This window comes from Cetorhinus maximus, chromosome 12 (assembly GCF_964194155.1).
Source record: "Cetorhinus maximus chromosome 12, sCetMax3.hap1.1, whole genome shotgun sequence".
NCBI lineage: Eukaryota > Metazoa > Chordata > Chondrichthyes > Lamniformes > Cetorhinidae > Cetorhinus > Cetorhinus maximus.
In genome coordinates, this window is record NC_135890.1 from 83,620,682 (window position 1) to 83,644,775 (window position 24,094).

A 24,094-nucleotide genomic window follows, 5' to 3' on the forward strand; every position below is an offset into this window, starting at 1 on the left:
ATCCTCATGAATGATCCTGGTGGCCGCATAGGCTTTGTTGGATCTCCAGTCACCTGATATTTTGACATACGGACATCATAAGCCAATGCTTTGCTGAGCAGCCCCATTCAGTCTGCGAGCATGACTCTGAACTTCCAGTTGCTTGTCATTTTAATTTTCTGCCATTCTGACTCTGACCTCTCTGCCCTTGTCCTCCTACAAATGAAGCTTAACAGAAACTCAAGGAACAGCACCTTATCTTTCAATTAGGCCCTTTACAGCCTTCGAGCAGATGATGCAAACCAATCACTGCCCCGTTGGGCATTCCCAGTGGCATGTATTTGGCTCTGTATCCATCAATGCTTGAGAAACCCACCTCTGACAAAAGCGAGCGTGTCATGCAGGCCTCCTTCCATCCTCCTGCTTCCAAAAAAACTTAACAACAAGGAGAATCCATAGCAATTCCCATATTCAGAGTTTAGACAATCGCAGTCAAAAATCCAGCTTTGGGCGAACACCTCCTAAAAAGGATAACATCACTGGGATTCATGCTTAGTTTACAAGTGGGAGTAGAGTCCGCAATACATTCCCGGTGAGAAGATCAGAAATCCTACATGTTCAAATCACCTTCTCCATCAACAATAATTTTGCTATTTCACTGAAGCTCTCCAAAGGTACTTTAGGCTTTTTTAAAAGACCAACCAGAAACTTGAACTTAGCGTAATTCAGGGATCTGGGAAATGGATCCCTGCCCAATCTCTTGCATGCCTGAATTATGCCACCAGGAACATTCCTGCCAGTCAGAAGATCAAATTTTACATCTGTTATGTTGTTATTTAGTATGGCATTGCCACTGTAAGCTATACTTACTTACGAAATGTTGGGGTAGACTTTCTTGGTTCTGGTGTCTTGTATCGTCGGAAAGAAAATTCAGGGCAGGGAGCATCTTATCCCAGAAAGAGAGCCCTTCTGATTCTCTATACATTAAATGTTGGCAGACTCCGTAACGTAACTCTCCCTAATCAATTCCCCCCTATGTGTTGCACCCAGGTGTTCTAATACACTCAGATGCAATAACAGAAAAATCTGCCCCAGTGCCTTGATGCAGGATGCAATTGTTAGCGGATTACAGCTGTTGTACTATCGTGGTTCACTGAGCCAGAACCTGAACTCAGTACAATGTTATAGAAGAACACAATCATTACAGAATACATACAATATAAATTATCTTTCCCTTGGTAAATGCATACCTGTCCAATACAATTGCTAGCCAAGCGAAACATTCCAATTTACCATTTCCATTCACTCCCATTATCCAGAAATCCTGATCCATAGCAAATTCCCCATTGAAGCCTAATATTTTGTGGCAAACTAGTTATGTTTTTATCAGCATTTATTTGTGTTCAATTATTTTAATCAGGAGAAGCTGTTATAACTTGTAATTCCATTCTAAGAATGCACAGATTATGTGTGTCTAAAAGCTAAGAGATTGTCATTGTTTTCATCTTCGCCAGGCATCGAGCTAAACATTTTCTCACCAACATTCGGCTCACAGTTAATTTTCAATTTCAATTAGCAATGTATAATTTGCTGCAAGCTTTTGAAAGAAATAATTAATGTCATTTGTGACTTCTGAACAAATAAATTCATTGCTACCCATAGTTATTAGGTAGCAGAGTGTAAACAGGATGATATTTTAAACCGCTCTGCTTTGTATAAGGTGAGGTAGACAATCTCTGGTACAATTCATGCAACTTGTAGCCTCTCTGGGATGTGAACAGAAGGATCATTTCTGATGTTACTACACTGTTACAACAACGTTAATTTATGTGGAATTTAAAAGCTTGAATATTAGGTTGCTTTTTAGGACTGGGGAAAGGTTTGTGACTGTAAATGAAACAAAATACAGATGATAAAAATATAAAAACCATACCTAGGTGATAGTTATAAGATGGCTCAAGAAGTGTTGATTGAATGTCTGATCCACAAAGGTTAATTATCAGGATTGTGATTGGTATTGGGAGATGAACTGGGAGAACAAGCTAAAGAAACATCGCTCGGTAGTTAATCAAGTTGACAGCGGTCTCACCCGCTGGGTCTCCAGTTGGTGGGAGTCCTGAGTTGCCTCCTTTAGGGAAGGCCTGCCGAATTAAGTAGCCACTGGCGGGCCTTCCTCAGGATTAAGGACCCTGGAGGTGGAAATCCCGCCTCCGAGAGCTGTTGGGCAATCAGAGGGCAGCAACTGTCCATTGCAGCACCAACAGGAACCGGGCAGCTGCTGACAACGCACCCAGGAAGAGGCGTAGGATGACCAAGGGACCCAGCCACAGGCGGTTGAGGGCAGGGTAGTGGATCGTGGGGTGGGGGAGAGTGGCTTTCAGTGGGCCCGCTCCTTACCGATGCCCAAGTCCCTCGACCAGGCACTGATTTCTTCTTCCCTAGGAGGGCCACAAGCAAACACATCAAAGTTTGCTTCTCAGGCTTTCTGTGTGTAACAGCCCCACCTGCTACTGGTTGAATAGGGCAGGAAGAGGCCCAATTGAGGCCATTAAGTGAAGAGGCCCTTAAATGCCCGCTTAATTGTTTCAATTCGCGATGGGACAGGGAGGCCATCCACGAGCCTTCCCACTCCAGACTTAATCAGGTCACAGATAGGAAGGCGGTGGGGTCCCCACCCAGCACCCTCCCCACCCCCCCATCTCCAGACTCGCCTCGGGGGAAGGCATTAAATTCCACTCATTGTGTCAGAATGTGCCGTAGAAGACATCAGCTGTTAGTTCGACCTATTCCTGCATTCCTCAACTCACAATGTTGCTGAAAGTGTAGGCTAATAACTGTGCAGCAAGGGAAACAGGACAATCAACTCCATAACTAATGGGATTGAAGGATTTGGAAATAAATACAAAGGATTGAGAAGGAGACTAATTTAAAGGGGGGCGAATTAATTGTCAAACCAGGTGCAGAAAGAAATAAAGAGAGGGAAAGAAGGATGGATTAGCAGCATGAAAAAGAGACAGAAAGAAAACGTAGAAGAAAAATGAAGTTATTGTTTGACATTTTTATAATCTCCGAGAAAAATCTGAATCTGATGGGAATGACCCTTCACATAATAATTAATTTTGGGTGCTAGAGAGATTGAACAGCAGTTATCAACTCATCACATTGTTAACAAGTTACTTACACTTGGAATGGCCAGACTTAACTTTCTGTGGTGTGTTTAGTTGTCAAATTAATCAGAAAATGCAGCAAGCTGCTGAAAATAAATGGAGATTAAGGACGATGTGCTTTTCCATGAAGCTATCGGTGGAATGGCACAACTCAGGCTGCAGCTTTTGATTATTCATTTCTAACCATGCATCTTCTCCTTTTCTGAAGTTCCTGTAGTATTTACCCAGAAATTATGGCAAGCACCTTGAATGTATAATGGCAGCATGCTTAGGTGTTTCATTGGGACGTAATCAGAAAAAAATTGACACATAGCCGAAGAAGGAGATAGTAGGAAAAGTGATCAAAAAGCTGTTCAATGATGGGGCCTAAGGAGCGTGTTAAGCAAGTAAATGCAGGACTTTACTTCAAATTATAGCCTGACAGAAGAACGAGTGGACATGATTCAAACTAGTAAGTGCCAAATTTAGGGTCAATATCAGAAAGTCCTTCACCTGAAGAGCAACCAACAAACAGAATGATTTCCAGGCAGGTTAGCGAAGGCAAAGCCCTTGAATCATTTTACAAACACTTTGGACTACATGCTGACAGGAATATAGGGTCTTTCTAGATGAACTACCTAGCATAAATTGAATGGTATTTCTCATCTGTACCTATCTTCTGATACTATGAATAGTTTTCCTCTTATACAACATGGAGAAGATCTCTCAAAGGACCAAGCTCACCAGGGAAAGAATGGGGGAAATTTTCACTTGCTGCTGCATTGAGAGTGGAGGGATTGTCTAGTTGTGTGCAGGAAAACCAGAAGTCTGGGTTTGAACTCTACAATGTGCAACCTCTAGCCCTGACAGATTACTCACCAAGAGGTTGATTGATAGAATGACTTTTCCGTTTGGTAGGGAGATCTCTGGAGGAGGTCTGATTCCCCCAAAACCTGTACTGGGAGGTTGTAGTAACTTGAGATGTAATATAACTTTAAGACAAGTACTGTAAAGCAAGGTCACATGACCTTATTGTCCAATAGCAGATAGCGCGGCTGCAACTATGTGGGAGAGTCTTGTATTAGTCACTGAAGAGTGAAGACAGAGTTTTTCTGTTGTGAACACGTATAGTTGTAAGTTAGATTGTAAATAAACAGCATGGACAGAATTTTCTGTTGCCGGTCGGGCAGGCCCGACCGACTCGGCAGCAGGTGGGCGGCGGATTGCCACTGAAGAAATGGGCCGCGCCGCCATTTTCCACGGGCGGGCCAATTAAGGCCCGTCCCGCGGGTAAGTGACTCCCGTGGAGAACAGGAAAATAGTCACGGAGGCGGGTGGCCTCAGACTGCCGGTTCCAATGGGGAGCCGGCAGCCTGTATGAAGAGGGGCCAGGCAGCCTGCTTGAGGCAGTGCACCATGGCCACTCGTGGAGAGAGGGAGGGGGGTCCGAGTGGAGAGCAGCATGAGCAGGAGGAGGGGGGCAGGCTGCAGGAGAGGCCAGCGGGGCGCCACTGTGCCCCCCGATTTTCCGATGCCTGCCTTGCTGTCCTCCTGCAAGAGGTGTCTATCTGTCGGCATGTGCTGTATCCAGAGGATGGGAGGAGGAGGGCCCCCCATGTCACCAGCCAGGCGAGGGAGGAGGTGGGTGATGCTGTAAGCGCCCATGATGATGTGCGGCGCACTGGCACCCAGCGCAGGAAACGATTCAATGATTTGCTGCACTCTGGAAGGGTGCGTACCATGTGTGTCTTGGCCATTTGACCCAGAAGGCAGCCTTAGCCTTTGACCCCCCCCCACCCTACCATGTCTTGTTGTCGTTACTGCATAGGGTATCTGTCGCACGCTGGGTGGGCAAATGGGTACTGACCATGCTTACACCAGCCTTAGTGGTTGAGGAGAAGAAGGGCTCTCCCCACAGCATATGTTGGTCTTTGTGGCATTTGAGTAGTCTGGGGGCAACCTGCAGGGGAGGCCGCACGACACATACTCAGAACTCCAAAACATGTCATATTGATGGTAATGAGATGGTGCAAGGGGTGCCTCAAGGTGTTTTGGGCAAGTGCCATCTGCTGGCATCGGCGCTGCACCTAGTTGCACCTCCTTGCCATGGGCGTTAAGAGCCGTGTGATATTCAAACTGATGGACGCCGAATGTGTCCAAGGTGGCAGCTGGGGGAGGGAGTTTGGACCAGTTGTACTATCTTCTAGGGACTTATCACCAGTAGTGTGGACAGGAGCCACTGGAGGCCTCAGATGGGCCATTGTGGTTGGGGTGCGGCGTGTGCATGCAGAGTACATGAGCAAGCAACCCCAATAAATCCTCTTCTCTGTTTTGCAGGCAAAAACTCACCACAATGCCCGGGAGCGCCAGAGGACTGGAGGTGGGCGCGCCCTCCTCCAGGGCCTCACGCCTTTTGAAGAGCAGGCCATGTAGCTGGGCAGCAGTCAGGAGGTCAGGGCGGCCGGGGGCGGTGAGGCTGGGGTCCAGCGGCCAGGTATTTGAGGTCCACAGTCCCACCCACTCTGTCTGCACACCATCCAAACCATTGATGGTTGCTGCAATCGTTAATGCTGCAACACTGCTCATTCACTGACTGAGACATTCTGACGTGTGGGTCATACTTTAGGGACCCTCGTCTCCTTGAGGAATCTCGTCTCCACCACCTTCCAAAGTCACCTGATCCCATTTGTGACCACTATCACCATGGTCTAACATGCCATTGGATCGCTGCCGCACAGCCAAAGACTTACTTCATCTGAGGGGCTTTGGGACCTCCAGCACCCTTTCAGCCAGTGCGCCCCACATTACTTTGTCCAAAAGGTCCTCAGCACCTCAGCTGTGAACATCATGACACTCAACTTAGATGAATGCCACCACGTTACTCATCCCTGCGCCAAAGGGAAATGTTGCCTTCTGCCCACCAAGTCTATGCCCCTCCTTACGGAATGAAGGCCAATAATGTGACCTTTCAATCTCCTGTGATCGACGGCAAATGTCGCTACTGTTTGCGATGTTTCCTCAGCCCTGCAACTATCCAGGCCACAACGCATTCAAGTCAGGTACCTCTGCACTCTCCCCACTCCTATGGTTCATAACAAGCCATGTGGCATTCCTGAGGCCATCTGACCAGCCTGTCTGCATGTGCGTTTAATGTTTGGGGCTTGTCTTGACTCTTTTTCACCTCACCAATGTTCTTCTCCTTAGGGTCTTGAAGGGTGAGCGACTTATGAGGCTGGGGGGGAAAGGGATGAAAGGTTGAAATGAATGTTCGCTAACTGATGCAGTGTCCTTGTTGTTAATTTCAGCATCACCACCACAGCGACCTGCACCTCAACCCCACGGCCCCCCCTCCACACCTGAGGGCCAACAAGTGCAACTTGCGGCACATCATTTCAGCCAGCCAGGTACCAGCGTAGACACACACACCCCGGTGGGGACTTTACCATCGGCTAGTGTCCCGGGTCACAGTGGAGAGGGCACATCACGATCGCTGGAGGAGATGGTAGGGGCAGAGAGTGCCGATGGCTCCAGCAGCCGAAGGGCTGCAGGGGACGAGGCACATGCTGAGTCCAGCACCAATGACGTGCCTCTGGAGTTGTCCTCATTGCAGCAGCTGCAGGAAAGGCGGCAGGAAGCCCGTTTGCATCTGGCAGGGTTGCATGAGGGAACGGTTCAGTTGCTCTCTGCGATGGAGGAGTCTAGGCAGAATGCACGGGAAGATTCCGCCCTCAGGGCAGAGCTTCAGTCTTCCTTCAATGAGAGATTGGCGACTCTCATAGAGGGGCTTCCACCAAATGGATCAAAATATGATTGGGATACGCTCTGACCTGCAAGCCCTCATAGCGGTTCTGGCCACAGGTGGTGTTTTCCATTGTGGAAGATGTTGTGGACACCAAGCGTCGGCACTCGGTGCCCATGCATCTGCGGTGAGCAAGGAGGTAGATTTGGACCTCACGTCGGCGCAGCAGCTGCCTATCATCGCTGCGAGCTCCTCTCAAGGCGCTCCGGATGAGGGCAGCAACTCCTCTGCCAGTCAACGTTTCTTCTGTTGAGGCTGTGACAACTGGGGAGGTGCCAGTTCTGGAACTGGCCACTCCCTCCCAGGCGGGGCTAGCACAGGATCCATGGGCCAGAGGACGCCCGCCAAGGTCATCGAGCCCAATAGGACACCAGAGTCAGCAGGCTGTCTCACAAGCTACTCCGAGCGATGGGGCGGCACCCAGACGTAGCACCTGAAAACGTAAGCATAAGGCACCTTAGGCACTCCCCAGGTATGTCACTGGTGATTTTGTGTTGGCCTTATAATAGGGACCCATATTTTTGTGATCGCTAACAAGTGGTGTGTGTTTTTGTTTTGGGCAAAATAAAGTCTACCTTTGTAACCATGGCTGAGGGTCTTTTGTTTGTGGTGCATTTTTTTTTTTCACATATTTATCATGAGTGTTTGAGTGGACATTGATGTTTCTGCACTAAGACCTTATTTGCAGCTACACAGGTGGAAGATGTGGCACCTAAGTGCCACATGTGGAAGTGCCAGGCAATGCTGTTCCTGCTGATCGATGTGTGTGGAGCTAGCGGAAGGATCGTTGGATTAAATTGTCCCGGGTGTCCCTGCCTCCTTGGTGTAGTAGCGAGTCGGCGTGCTGCCCCTCATCATCGCCCTGTGCTTCCTCATCCTCTGAGCCACTGCTGGATACATCATGTGCAACCTCATCCTGCGTCAAGGTGTTCATTGTCAACTGCATCCCCCATTTCCAGCGCAAGATTGAGCAGGGCACAACAGACTACCACTATCAGAGAGACGTGATCTGGGGGGTACTGGAGTGCGCCCCCTGAGCGGTCCAGGCAATGGAAGTGCATCTTGAGAAGATCGATGTCTCTCTCCACCACAGCCCTTGTGGAGGCGTGTCTCCTATTGTACCGCTGCTCAGCTTCTGTTCTTGGACGGCGGAGAGGTGTCATGAGCCACCTTCGCAGGGGATAACCCTTGTCACCCAGCGGCCAACCATCCATCCGAGCCGGAGCACTGAAGAGCCCTGGAACCTGGGAGTGTCTGAGGATGTAAGCGTCATGGGAGCTGCCTGGGTACCTTGAACAAACTCTGTAAAACCTTGTAAAATCTGCATCCTGTGATCACACACTATCTGCACATTCATGGAGTGGAAGTCCTTCCTGTTGGCAAAGGCACCGGGCTCACCTGCTGGCGCCTTGATGGCCACATGTGTACAGTATATTGCCCCTTGGACACGGGGGAAGCCAGCAATGGCCGCGAAGCCTCTGGCTCGCTGTGCCTGACTTGCCTGGTCACAGCTGAAGTGGATGAAGGTGGATACCCACTTGAACACAGCATCTGTAACCTGCTTGACACAATATGGACAACTGATTGGGAGACACCGCAAAGATCACCCACTGAGCCCTGGAATGAGCCAGATGCATAGAAGTGGAGGGCAACTGTGAGCTTCAGAGCCGCTGGCATGGGGTGTCCACCCACACAGTTAGGGGAGATCTCAGGGCCAATCATCTGACAGATATAGTTGACTGTCTCCCTTGAGAGTCGGAGCCTCCTTTGGCACTGCACCTTAGTCATATTGGGGTAGCTGTTTCGCCGCCTGTATACCCTGGCAGCAGGATAGTGGCGTTTTCTGCGGTCCCTTCCACCTTGGACAACCTCTTGGCCCTGCACCCCTTGTGCCTGCACCTGGCCTCCCAAAGGTGGCTCCCTTGGAGGCTGATTGTCCACTCCTGGCCTCCTCCTTATTCTATCCCTCCTTTCCTCCTCAGGGGAGCTGCCTCCAATGGAGAGATCAGAACCCATATCCCCAGGCTAAATGGAGGCCTCCAGAAAGCTGCAGGCCTGAGAAAGATTACTGTCTGCAGACTGGTTTCAAAGTACACAAGAAGCTCTTGGAAATCGATGAGAACTGCTAACAATCAAACAGGCAACTTTTAAACACTTTCATCAATTATAACTTCATCAAAAACATGAACAACCCCTCTGAGTCCACATATCCTGACATTGCAAAAGTTTTCTTAAATAATTTCCTACCCATCTTCCCGTTGGACCCGTGCACCAACCCGAAGTTCACATGAGCCCCTCAAAATCGTACACAATTGGCAAGTTAAGGGGCTTAACAAGCCCTTCAATTAATGGCGGGCGAACTGAGCGTGCCCGCCCACCGAAATATCGCGATGGCGCGCGCTGACATCGGCATGTGTCATTTTACGGGCTACGCCATCCTCACGTCAGCCGGAAAATTCTGGCCCAGGTGTTTATTCTAACAATGACCTCCTGATGTTCTTTGTCTCTGTACCAACTCAGTCATGCCGAACAAAGCATGCAACCCAGATCCTTTAGCCCCAACAAACCAAGGACACTGGGTCCAGCAAACTGGCGGTGAGAGGAAAAGCACAAAAAATCACAAAAGAAATGAGCTGAAAAGCGAGAGAGAAAAACAAAGGAAGCCAGAAGAACTGAAATTAGGCCATACCTCACACGGTAGTTATAAGTTAAAGAAAATTTCCTTCTGAACGTCGAATTAATTCCCTAAGAGATGCCGCAATTTGGAAGAGTAGAGACGTTCGATCCAACCTTGGATGACTGGTCTCGCTATGTTGAATGCCTTGCGCTCTGCTTCCAGGTGAATGACATTGCAGGGGAGGAGAAGAGGCGCGTGATCCTTCTGTCCACGTATGGGAGTAAGACTTACGGATTAATTCGAAATTTGTTGGCGCCCAGTGCCTCAGACTCCACAAGTTTTGATGATTTAGTGAACCTTGTAAGAAGTCATTATCAGCCCAAGTCATCAGTGGACACCTCATGCGAAATTTTAAAGATAGAATCAGGCAGACTGTGAGGCAAAGGCAAAAACCCAATGAGATAAACAGCGTTAAAAAGCCTGAAGTAATAGGTGCTGATATCTATTCACTATACAATTTAAAGGTAGGAAGAACAGAGCCTATCTATATAACCATGAGAGTGAATGAGAAGCCTACCTGACTGGAAGTGGATATTGGTGCAGTTACTAGTGATCAGAGAGCACACTTTTCAGTACTTGAATCATGGAGAACGTAAGCTGAATTTAGAAGAAACTGTTGACAAATTAAAGACTTATACAGGATAAAACATAGAAGTCAAGGGCATATGTAAAGTCACAGTAAACTATAAAGGTCAGAGATTACCCTTGATGGTGGTAGCAGGCAAGGGACCTAGTCTCCTTGGACAAAACTGACTGAAAGAAATTAAATTGGAGTGGAATGAAATCTTCCAACTGAGAACTAACAGACTTTCACAGCTACTACAGATATATGCCTCCGTTTTCAAGGAAGAACTTGGAAAAATTGAAGGGCTACAGGCAAAAATTCATGTGGATCCTGAGACAACACCAAGATTCATGAAGGCAAGACCAGTACCTTATGCAATGCGGGATAAGATAGAAGCAGAACTGGGCAGATAAGAAAAACTGGGAGTGATACAACCAGTGCAATTTTCAGAGTGGGCAGCTCCAGTTGTACCTATTCTCAAACCTGGCTGAAACACTAGAATATGTGGGGACTACAAATTAACAGTCAATCAAGTTGCAAAGTTGGATAGACACCCATACCTAAAATTGAATGTTTATACTCAAAATTAGCGGGTGGAAGGGCTTACACGAAGTTAGATTTGAGTCATGCCTACCAGCAATTAGAATTAGAGCAGGCATCCCGAAAGTTTGTCACCATAAATACACATAAGGGATTGTATCAATACACCCATTTACCATTTGGCGTATCTTCTGTTTGTGCCACATTCCAAAGGACCATGGAAAGTTTGTTACAGGGACTGCCCCATGTTGTAGTTAATCTTGACGATGTTCTTGCGACTGGATTCAGAAAAAGAGCATTTGATGAACTTGGAGGAAGTTCTGAAACATTTTTTCACAAGTTGGAGTAAGATTGAGAAAGGAAAAATGCACATTCCAGGCTAAAGAGGTAACTTACCTAGGTCACAAGGTCGATTCACAAGGCCTACATCCATTTGAAGAAAAAGTGAAAGCCATTAAAGAAGCCCTAGAGCCAAAGAATACATCCGAATTGAAATCATTTTTAGAGATGGTTAAATACTACGGACGCTTCTTACCTAATCTATTGAACTGGCACCATTAAATTGTTTGCTTAAGAAAAGTCAGAGATGGTCATGGCAGACACCACAAGAAGAAGCTTTCACAAAAATGAAAAAGTTGTTACAGTCATCTACACTTTAGTACATGTTGATCCAAAGAAAAAGTTGATATTAAGGTGTGATGCATCAGCTTAAGGAGTTGGAGTGGTGCTTTCTCGTTGAATGCATGATGGATCTGAACAACCTATAGGTTATGAGTCGAGAACACTTAGTACTGCAGGGAAAAAGTACTCACAAATTGGAAAAAAAGGCCTGGCATAATTTTTGGTGTTAAAAGTTCCATCAATATGTGCAAGGTTGTCACTTTACTACCATAATGTATCACAAGCCATTAATAGGACTATTTGGTAAAGACAAGGCTATACCCACTATAGCCTCGGCAACAGTACAAAGATGGGCGTTGATCTTGGCAGCGAATGAGTATACTATTATTTGTAGACCCAGAAGACAAATTGCAAACTCAAATGCACTCGGTCGTTTACCCTTGCAGGTAAAAGATGAAGATGTTCCAATTCCTCAGGAATACATCTTGTTATTAAACTTCCTGGATTTATCACTGACATGTACTAAACAAATTAAAGAGTGGATGAATCGAGATCCAGTTTTATCCAAAGTGAGAAATCAAGTTCTCTCTGGTTGGTCAAAAACACAAGAATCCGATGAAATGAAACCGTATTTCCTGAGAAAATACAAGATAACCAGCCAAGAAGGTTTTTTATTGTGAGGAGCTCGTGTAATTGTTCCTCTGAAAGAATGAAAAGCATTGTTATCGGAACTTCACAGTTCACACCCCGGAATTTCTAAAATGAAGACAATAGCACATAGCTATATGTGGCGGCCGGGAATGGATGGAGAGATAGAAAACCTAGTAAGAAGTTATATGCAGTGTCAACAAGTGCAAAAATTACCTGCAACAGCCCCATTACACCCCTGGGGATGGCCGGGAAGACCATGGGTACAAGTACACATTGATTATGTGGGACCTTTTATGGAAACAATGTTTCTCTTATAATAGACACACATTCAAATTGGATGGATATATATGAAGTAAGGTCATCCATATCTTCAGCGACAATAGGCAAGCTACGACAAAGCTTTGCTATAAATGGATTACCTGAGGTGCTAGTATCAGATAATGGAACAGTATTCACAAGTGCTGAAATTAAATGAGTTACAATGGTGTTGTTCGTGTGAAAACATCTCCATACCATCCTTCTTCCCGTGGACTTGCTGAGAGAGCAGTTCAGACGTCTAAATCTGGTATAAAGAAATTGTGTGGAGATTCGAGGGCGACTAAATTAGCACGATTTCTATTCCACTATCGAATCACCCCTCAATCGACAACAGGTGTCACACCTGCTGAACTATTGATGAAGCGCCGTCTCTGATCAAGACTGAGCCTAATCATGTCAAACTTGGGTGGGTAGGTAGAAAGAAGGCAGGAAAATCAGAAAATGGGACATGATTGTCACATTCGAGACAGAACTTTTAATGTAGGGGTGAAGGTATTTGTGAAAAATTTTAGAGAAGGACCAGCATGGTTGTTTGGTGAAATAAGTGTTGTAACGAGACCTCTTTCCTACCATGTGAAAGTCGGAGATTGAATAATAAGAAGACATGTGGATCACATACAAAGTGGAGAAGCCAGATATCCATAAGTTTTTCCAACAGTGTTCGAGACTGAATCAACATTTCCTGTGGAAAGAACTCAATCAAGTACAAATGTATTTGAAGGGCCGACTGTACCTGAAAGAACGGAAGAAACAAATTTACAGATACCTGCTGTAGAACCTGAAATCCAGACGACTTCAGTAAGGGAGACTCCAAAGCAAACTTCAGAAGCTGTAGAGTTGAGATGTTCTACACGCTTAAGGAAACTCCCAGAGAGACTGACTTTGTAAGTAATTGAACTGCATAAATAACTTGATGTATTGAAAATTGTAAAATGTATTTTTCAGTAAAGGGGGAGGGATGTAGTAACTTGGGATGTAATATACATTTAAGGCAAGTATTGTAATGTAAGGTCACATGATCTTATTGTCCAATAGCAGAGTAGCGCGGGCTACCTCTTTGTGGGAGAGTGTTGGGTTAGTCACTGAGGAGTGAAGACAGAGTTTTTCTGTTGTGAACACGTAAGTATAGTTGTAGAGTTGGATTCTAAATAAACAGCATCTGTTTATTCTAACTATGACCTCCTGATGTTCTCTTTCTCTATACTGATGCAGTCACCCTGAACAAAGCGTGTGACCCAGATCCTTTAGCCCCAACAAACCAAGGGCACTGGATCCATTATTGGTCTAATCCCAAAGCGGCTGGGGTGGGGTGGGATGGGGTGGGTTGGTGCTGACTTGGAGGTGGGAGAAGTGGGGGGAATTTGATTCCAGGGTGGGGATCCGATTGCCGACCTTCATGCAGGGTTCTGTTTCCAGGGGAGAGTTCAAATCCTGATCCCAAAGAAAGGTGTAATCCTCGATCTCAAGGGAAGGTCCAATTCCAGTGGACATGAGATTCCCAACTATGGGGACAGGGTGGGGAAAGAGGTGGGGAGGCAGAGGGACCTGATCTCAGAGTGCTTGAATCCTGCTGGGAGAATTTTTATGTGGGGGGGTATCTGATGGTGGGGGAACTTGGCAAATAGGAGGAAGTGTGCCTGCTCCCCGGCCACAAGGAGTGCCGTAAAGGCACTTGTCTCCCCCCCCCCCACCACCCGCTGTCCTTGCCTCACAGCAGCTGCCGGTTTCCTGAGGCCAAATGTTAAAACTGCAAAGTGGATTAAAATGGAGGCTTTCAGCCTCTAACATTTTTTAAATGTCAATTTACCTCCCAAGTGCGGGTTGGCTACCCATCCTGTAACGTTCAACCGTTTGGTGTTTGTTTATGTATGTCTGTTGACTATAGATTATGTGATGAGTTAAGCCTGGGTATGGTTACTGAGAGATAGAGAGAAAGAGAGACTCAGCTGAGGCTGACTGCAGACAAAGGCATTGTGAATAAAGCTCTGCACACATAGAAACTGATGTATCAGCTCTACATATCTCCGAGGCATTAATCCCTATGTTACAGCTCAGTAAAATCTGGAAATCAGTGGATTGTGGCTAGCTTCCCGACACTCCCATTGGAGCATGGGGTAAAGGTAGAAACAGAGAGGCATGTGCAAAATTAGAAAATTAGCCTAACAGAGAGCCAGCTGGAAAGTTAAAAATACTAGCATAACAGAGGCCTGAATTTTCAGGTTGGTAGGAGGGTGGCAGAGCAGGAGCGGGTGGACATGGACCCAATCGCCACCCGCGATCGTATCCATGCCACCATTTTATGCAGGTGGGCCAATTGAGGCCTGCCCAGCATAGTTCTTGATTCCCATGGATAGCGGGAGCGTGTGGGCGGCGGCGAGCATACACAGACCGCCGGGTCCTATGGCAACCCGGCAGCCTGTTTAAATGAAAACCTGGCAGCCTTTTCTAGACAGCTCACAATGGCAAGTGCAAGGCCACAGCAGAGGGCTTCTGGTGAGCAGGCCAGGCCGGAGGGTAGGCCAGTGGGACAGGCCAGGCCGGAGGGTAGGCCAGTGGGACAGGCCAGGCCAGAGGGTAGGCCAGCGGGGCAGGCCAGGCCGGAGGGTAGGCCAGTGGGACAGGCCAGGCCGGAGGGTAGGCCAGCGGGACAGGCCAGGCCGGAGGGTAGGCCAGCGGGGCAGGCCAGGCCGGAGGGTAGGCCAGCGGGACAGGCCAGGCCGGAGGGTAGGCCAGCGGGACAGGCTAGGCCGGAGGGTAGGCCAGCGGGACAGGCCATGCCGGAGGGTAGGCCAGCGGGACAGGCCAGGCCAGAGGGTAGGCCAGCGGGACAGGCCAGGCCGGAGGGTAGGCCAGTGGGACAGGCCAGGCCGGCGGGTAGGCCAGCGGGACAGGCCAGGCCGGAGGGATGGGCGGGGGGGAACCAGTGTTCCACTTGTTTTTTGGATGACTGTCTTGCTGCCTTCCTCGAGGAGTTGGCAGCCCGGTGGGAGGTATTGGTCCCCCAGGATGGGAGGAGGAGGCCCCACCACATGATGAAACGTGCCTAGGAGGAGGTGGCGGAAGTGGTGAGCTCCCGCAATGTGGTGCGGAGTACCTGGATCCAGTGTCAAAAGCACTTCAACGACTTGTTGTGCTCTGGCAGGGCAAGTACCATGCTGGCATCGGTCACTTAACCCAGCAGGTGGGCTTACCCCCTGCTGCCTCGCCCCCCCCCACCCCCCCACCCGCCCGCCTACCGCCCCCACCACCCCCACCGCCGCCCCCAACCAAGTCTGAGTGTAGTGACTGCATTGAATCATTGACGGCATGTGTCCTTTGCAGGGTGGGCCAGCAGATATTGCCCATGCTGAGGTCAGCCTGAGAGGGTGGTGAGGAGATGTGTTTTGCCCCTGCAGCAAGTGTTACACTGAGTCCCACATGACTGGTTTGGGGGTTACCTGGAGGAGCTGCACCTAGGTGCTGTGCATGAACTGTAGGACATGCCCTAGTCAGGGTGATGAGATGATGGAAGGGGAGCTTCAAGGTGGCGTGGCAATGAGCCATCTGCTGCTCTCTGCGCTCCATGTTCTTGCGCCTCCTTGCTGTGGGAGGAAATATCGTATGGTGCCTAATGTGATATAGGCAGCATGTGTCCAAGAGGGCATTGGGGGGTGGGGAACAGGCCTAGCATCTTTGTGTGAGTGCTCGGCAGCAGTGGGGTGAGGAGGCTCTGGAGCCCTGATATGTCTCACTCTGGTTGGGTTGGGCTGTGCACGAAGAGAGTCCAGGTACAATTTGCAAAAATCAATGCTCTTCTCTCATTTTCAGGAGAAGAAACCTCATAATGCTGCAGAGTGTGCGAGGACTGGCAGCGGCCAGGCACAGTTAGCCATTCTCAGCAATTTCGAGCAGGAGGCCCTGGATCTGGAGAAGCGCCATGTGCCCAGGTCCACTGGTGCCGGTGAGGCTGGGGTGCCACAGCCAGGTATTTATGTCCAGCAGTGAGGTCAGTATTATTTTCCCAACAGCCATAGCACTGCTAAATGTTGAATGATTTAATTTTGCAACATGGCTTGACCATCGGTTCTGGAAGGATGAGCGCACAATGATCCAGGGGACAGAGATGCACATTGTCATTGTCTCCACGCTAACTGATCCACTGTCCTTGTTCTTCCTTTCAGCATCATCGGAGCAGAGCCGGGAGGAGGAGCAGCAGAGGCCCCCTCTCACACCTGTGGGGCCTGATGTCTCACCAGCGTCACACCATTTCTGCGAGGCAGGCACCAGCACAAATACTAGCACCTCGTTGGGAATTCGAACATCGGCTAGTGTCCCAGGGCACAGCGGTGAGGGCCCTTCACAGTCACTGGAGGAGCTGGCGGAGACAGAGGGTGCCCATGATGCCAGCAGTCGGAGGACTACAGGGGATCAGGCACATGCTCAGTCGGTGCCTGATGATGTACCTCTGGAGTCATCCATGACGCAGCAGCTGCAGGAAATGCAGCCGGGTGTGCGGGAGCATCTGGGGGAGATACATGCGGCTATACTTGGCTTGGTCTCTGTGATGGAGGAGTCTACCTGGACGATCGCCGAAGCAATGAGCCTCAGGTCCGATTGCCATGCATCCTCCATGGAAAGAGTAGCGACTCTCGTGGAGAGGCTCCTCCAGGAGACCTGTCAGCGCTTCCTGGGGATGCGCTCTGACCAGCAAGCCCTCACATCGGCAATAACCTCAGCTGGTCACTGCCAGTGTGGGAGATGGTCTGGGCATCAAGTTTCCCAGCTCGGTGCCCATCCATCCACGGTGAGCAGGGAGGTCCTTAGCAACCTCACGTCGGTGCAGCAGCTGCCTGTCGTCTCTGCGGGCACCTCTCAGGACGCTCTGGATGAGAGCGGCAGGTCCTCCGCCCCTTTCCCAGTGACTGTATCATCCAGTGAGGCTGCAATGACTGGGGAGATGCCAGCTGTGGAACAGGCTCCACGGGCCAGAGGACGACCGCCAAGGTCATCGAGGCCAACAGGACAGCAGAGTCAGCAGGCTGTCTCAGGTGCCACTCCCAGCAAGGGGGCAGCATCAAGACATAGAACCCGGAAACAAAAGCATAAGGCACATTAGACACTCCACGGGTTTTTCACTGGTGCTTCTGTGTTGGCCCGAGATGAGGTCCTTATGATTTTACTTGATTTTTAACACAATTGTCTTTTTTTTATAATAAGTTGCTTTGCTTGACACGTTAAATTCAGATATGTCACCATGGCTGAGGGTGCCTCTTTTTTTCTGCATGTGCATGGTTTCCAAAACTGTAACGAGTGCTTGGCCTTGCTCTATTAACAAAGCCCTTAGTTACTGTTGCTAACCTGGCAGATTTTGCACTTAGGTGCCGAGTATGGAGCCTACAGCCCAGGTTTGTCCTGGTGATCCATCTGTGGTGTGCTAGCTGAAGGTTCATTGGGTTAAAGCCTCCCAGATGTCCCTGCCTCGCTGGAGTATGCCCAGGTCAGCGTCTACCCCCTCAGCATTTCCCTGTGCTTGCTCATCCTCGGACACACTGCTGGACTCATCGTGTGCAGCCGCAGCCACTGCGTCGACATCTTCATCGTCCACTGCGTCTCCCCTTTCCAGCGCAAGATTGTGGAGAGTGCAGCATGCAACCACTATCACTGAGACACGATCTGGGGGGTACTGGAGTGCGCTCCCTGAGTGGTCCAGGCATCGGAAGCGCATCTTGAGAAGACCAATGATTCTCTGCACCACAGCCCTTGTGGTGCCCTGGCTCCGATTGTAGCGCTCCTCAGCTCCTGTTCTTGGATACCGGAGAGGTATCATGAGCCACCTTAGCAGGGGATAGTCCTTGTCACCCAGCAGCCATCCATCAAGTCGGGCCGGAGCACTGAAGAGCCCCGGCACCTGGGAGTGTCTGAGGATGTAAGCGTCGTGGGAGCTGCCTGGGTACCTTGCACAGACTTGTAGAATCTGCATCCTGTGGTCACACACTATCTGCACGTTCATGGAGTGGAAGCCCTTCCTGTTGAGGAAGGCACCCGGCTCACCTGCTGGCGCCTTGTTGGCCACGTGTGCAGCCTATAGCACCCTGGACACGGGGGAAGCCAGTAATTGCCGCGAAGCCTCTGGCTCACTGTGTCTGGCTTGCTTGGTCCCAACAGAAGTGGATGAATGTCAATGCACGCTGCTTGACACAAGTGTGGACAGCTGATTGGGAGACACTGCAAAGATCACCCACCGAGCCCTGGAAGGAGCCAGAAGCATAGAAGTTGAGGGCAACTGTGACCTTCAGAGCCACTGACATGGGGTGCCCACTCATACAGTTAGCGGAGATCTTAGGCCCAATCATCTGACAGATATAGTTGACTGTCTCCCTTGAGAGACGAAGCCTCCTTCGGCACTGCACCTCAGTCATATTGAGGTAGCTGCTTCGCCGCCTGTATACCCTGGCACCAGGTTAGTGGTGTCTTCTGCGGCCCCTTACGCCTTGTACTGCCTCTTGGTCGTGCGCCCCTTGTGCCTGGGCCTGCCCTCCCAAAGGTGGCTCCCCTGGGGGCTGAATGTGGATTCCTGGCCTCCTCCCCCTTCTAGCCCTCCCTTCCTCCTCAGAGGAGCTGCCTCCAATGGACAGTTCAGCTCCCGTTCCCAGCTTCCTGAAACCTGCAGGCCCAGAAAAGATTCCTCACTGTAGAGTGCTGACCTGAGGGTTAAGAGTCCAGACAAAGCAGCTGGTAAGCGTTTTGAAATACTGCAGATCACCCAGGCAAGTTTCAAAAACTTTCAAAAATAAAAACTTGACTGTGCACATTCATGACCCCTGTCAGCCCTCTTATCCCGCCCGTGGATGAGGTTTATACAAATGTCTCCTACATGCCTGCCCGTTGCGCCTGTGCGCCGACCCGAAGATCGCACGGGCGCCGAAAAATTGGCGCCGATTGAACACTCAAGGGCCTTTAGTGGCCCGTTAATTAATGGCAGGCGCGCGTTGGACATCATCGCACACGCGCCCAGGGAAATATCGCGATGGCGCGTGGTGATGTCACGACAACGGGAAAACTCTACACAGAAAGTTAGTTGGAAAGTTTAAAAGTTAGCTTAATGGGGATTTTCCAGCCCCGTCATGGTGGGGCCCATCGCCAGGAGTTCAGTGGCCCAGCCAAAAGCCCACTGACTTTCTGCAGGGCTGGACAATCCTGGCGGCGGACAGAGGCGAGAAATCCCTCCCCTAGAATATAGAACTAAAAATAAATCACTGCAAGAAAAGGTGCTTATTTAATTTAAATATAATGTAGTAAATAAAGCATTCTGACTGGACCTTGAAAAGTCTGCCAGAAATTTGAAAGTTATTAAAGATGTAACTTTCCCTTTGCAATTTTCATGGGCAGTATTTTCCACTCGATGTGCGTGATATTTCAGTCGGCGGGCATGAGAATAGGCAGCGTTCCAGCCAAAAACTAAAAGGCCATTAATGTAATAATCAACCATGATTTTTTCGCTGCCTTTGCCCTTTTGAGGAAACCTCATCCAAGGGCAGGATGAGGTTTCCAATATTAATTTAAGAAAAAATAAAAATGTTTGCACAGAATTTTCATCTGGTGTATGTTCCGGTGACTGATTCTGATGTGTGGACATTTTTTTTCCAGTTTTTACAATCGTTATTTTTGGCATTTAAATTCTTCAGCTCTCTGCCTTTCTGTGAGCGCTCCCTCATGCCCACGCTGACTTCAGCATTCACCGTCCTCCTGCCCCCACCCCGGCAGCGCTGTTAATTGGCCAGCCAGCATGAAATTGCAGTCGGGGGCCGATCGCGGGCGCCCACCAAATTAAAAACCCTGCCCCATGTAAAACTAGATAGGGGATGAGAACAGACCGACAAGGGAAAAGGCCACATGCAGAATAACATGGGGTCAGTCTGGAAACTGGAAAATTAGTGACTATTGCGTGAAGTCATGTAGCAAAAGGAAGCCAATTTAATAAAAAAAGACAGATTAAAGTCAGCTACATGCAGAAGGTATAAAATGAGGTATTTTGTGCTTTGAAAATCAGTACAGCAAGAGTATGCATGCTTCTATGTGCTGTACTTTATCTGCATATCTGCTTTATTTGTAAATTGCTTTCTTTGCTGAGGAAGAAATAAAGGTATTGAACTTCTTGGTACAGTCTATTTTTGGCAATACTCAAGTAAAAAGAAAGCATTCATTTTTTAACAAGCATTACTCAGAATTTTTACCCATTTAACCTCCCACCCAAACCCAAACCCACCCCCGCAACCCAATGTAAAATTCACCCCATATGTCTGCCCTTTCAAATATTGTATATAATCCCCTGAACCACCTTACAAGACATGCCTGCAGTAACTTCATTCTACTTCAACCAACATCAACCCCTTCCACACCTCCACTATGTAGGTATGTCATAGGAAGTAGGCCATTCAATCCCTCGGGCCTGTTCTGCCACTAAATCAGATCACAGCTGATCTGGATCTGAATTCCACTTACCTACCTTTGATATCTTTGTCTAATTAAAAACACATCAATCTCAATCCTGAAGGCACCCATTGACCCAGAATCCATTGTATTTTCAAAGAGGGAGTTCAAGATTTTTCTCTTTGTGTGAAAAAGTACTTACTAATTTGCACACCTAACTGACATTGAGATTGAGGTAGGAGTATTGCTGTTCAAAAGCCACAGGCAAATATGGCTGAGAGCCTTACTCCCCTTCTCCTCCTCCCTCTACATGAAGTTTGTCTCTGCGCTACCTTTGCTCATTCTCCACATCATGCCACGGGGGAAAGAAGCTACAGCACCCATGATTGAGGGAAAGTGGTCTGAACAGAACCCTTGACGTCAGAACCAAGGCCTTCACCACATGATGTATCACTCCCTGTAGACTTCACTAACTTTAAATAGCAGTTCAAACCATGAAACATTTATACTAACTTAGCAACAACCAATAGAAATAAATCAGCAAAAAGCCTTAAAGAAGGGGGGCAGTTGTGGTTGTTATAGACCAATCATCTCAGTCTCAAGACATCACTGCAGGAGTTCGTCAGGGTAGTGTCCTAGGCCCAGCCATTGTCAACTGCTTCATCAATAACCTTTCTCCCATCATAAGGTCAGAAGTGGGGATGTTCGCTGATGATTACACAATGTTCAGCACCATTTGCAACTCCTCAGATACAAAAGCAATTCGTGCCAATATGCAGCAAGACCTGGACAACATTCACACTTGGGCTCATGAGGAGCAAATAACATTTGCACAACACAAGTGTCAGGCAATGACCATCTCCAATATGAGAAAATCTAACCATTTCCTCTTGACATTCAATAGCATTACCATTGCTGAATCCCCACTATCAACATGCTGGGGGTTACCATTGACCAGAAACTGAACCAACCAGATAATGTGGATACAAGAACACGCTGGGGCTGGGAATTCTGTGGCAAGCAACTCACCTCCTGATTCCACAAAGCCTGTCTACAAGTCAAAAGTGTAAATGCTCTCCACTGGTCTGGATGAGTGCAGCTGCCACAACACTCAAAAAGCTCCACACCATCCAGGACAAAGCAGACCACTTGATCGGCCACCCATCCACCATGCTAAATATTCACTTCATCCACCACCAGTGCACAGTGGCAGCAGTGTGTGTATACTATATACAAGATGCAATTCAGCAACTCACTAAGTCTCCACCGAGAGCACTTTCCAAACCTGTGATCTCTACCACCTAAAAGGACAAGGGTGGCAGACAAATGGGAACACTATCACCTGCAACTTCCCCTCCAAGCCACTCACCACCCTGACTTGGAAATATATCACCATTCCTTCACTGTCGCTGGGTCAAAATCCTGGAATTCCCTTCCCAGCAGTTCTGTGGGTGTACCTGCATCAGATTTGGTACAATGGTTGAAGAAGGCAGCTCACCACCATCCTCTCAAGGGCAATTAGGGATGGGAAATAAATGCTGGCCTGGCCAGTGATGTACTCATCCCATGAAAGAATTTGAAAAAAACGAATCTCTTTACATAGAACAGATAAGGGACTCCTGCCTGTCACTGAATGCATGCTTAGGTACACAAGATTAAAAGATTACGGTAGGGAAGCATTGAGGTGCACACGGCACTGCTGACATCAAATCAGTATTGTACACTGACTGATGTCAAGATCGCTTACTCTGCATCCTCCTGGCGAACAGTCCCAGGCAACAAACAACTTCACCAAAATGTTATCTGGTGCGGCTTACACCAGAAATGTGCGCATGCAGCACAGATGCCATTTTTGGCCCAAAACTGGACACATAGCACCAAAAATCCAGGTGCGCTGCTTCAAAGGTTTACGTCCTTTATGGTTAACTTTCAAGCAAATTTCCTCTCCTACTGTTCAGATAGGATTCTGTACCCGAATTATATCCTCGGCTGGGGTTTGGGAGAGGACTCAGCCACAGGTTGCCCACCCATCTCTATACACAAACCAATCTTCTGGGAACATTTTGTCCAGTACCAGAAATTCCTGCCCAAATGAGGGTGGATACGTAATGTATTCCAAGATGGTAAGATTATGTGACTGTAAAAAATCTCAAGGTACCATTGGAAAAAGGATAGAAAGTTGTCTAAGTTCTCACCAGCAAAAAACAGGTTACCATAGTCATTCATTTCTTTTGCAGTCTGTTAGACCTTGTGTGCAAATTCCTGCTGCAGTTGCTCGTGCAACAGTAACAACATTTCAAAAATAATCCTAAAGAACACATGATTTAGGATTAGGAGTAGGCCATTCAGCTCTTCGAGTCTACTTAGTTATACAATAAGATCATGGTTGATCTGACTGTGGCCTCAACTCAACTTTCCTGTCTGTCCCCATCACTGTTGATTCCTTTGTCTAACAAAAATCTAACTCGGCCTTAAATAAATTCAATGACTCAGCCTCGACCGTTTTCTGGGGAAGAGAATTCCACAGACTAACAGCCCTCTGAGAGAAACAAAGTCTCACCTCCGTCTTAAAAATGAGACCTCTTGTTCTCAAACTGTGGTCCCTAGTTCTAGTCTCCTCCACCAGAAGAAACATTTTCCCAGCATCCAACCTTTCAAGTCCCCTCAGGATCTTAGATGTTTCAATAAGATCATTTCCCATCCTTCGAAGGATGGGTTAAGGCCCAACATATACAAGCCTACACAAACCCTCTTCACAAGGTAAATCCTTCATCCCAGGAATGAGTCGAGTGAACCTTCTCTGAACTGCTTATAATGTAATTGCTTCCTTTTCAAATAAGGAGACCAAAACTGTATGCAGTACTCCAGATGTGGTCACACCAAGCCCTGTACAACTGCAGTAAAACTTCCCTACTTTTATATTCCATTCCCCTTGCAATATACAACACCAACATTCCATTTGCCTTCCTAATCAGTTGTTATACATGCATACTAATTTTTTTTTAGTCATGTACCAGTACACCCAGATGCCTCTTTACTGAAGAGTTTAGCAATCTTTTTCCGTTAAACAGGGATATACAAGCTCTCTGAGAGCCACTGCCGCTAGTTAATTAGGTAGTTAGCTTAAACTGGTTTTCAGAGTCATTTGTTTTTCAGACAGTATAAAAACAGGGGTTCCGCAGTGCAGCTTGGTCTGCACAGAGTGCGTTTTGAGTGCACAGTGTGTCAAGCTGGGAGTTTGGTGAGTAAGAGAGTTCGGTGAAGAGGGGAACTCTAAATTAGTTAAGAAAAATAAATGTATTTAATTAACAAAGTAAAGATGGCAGGACTGGTGATGTGTCATAGCTGCAGCATATGGGAAGCTCCTGGATGCCACTGCAATCCATGGC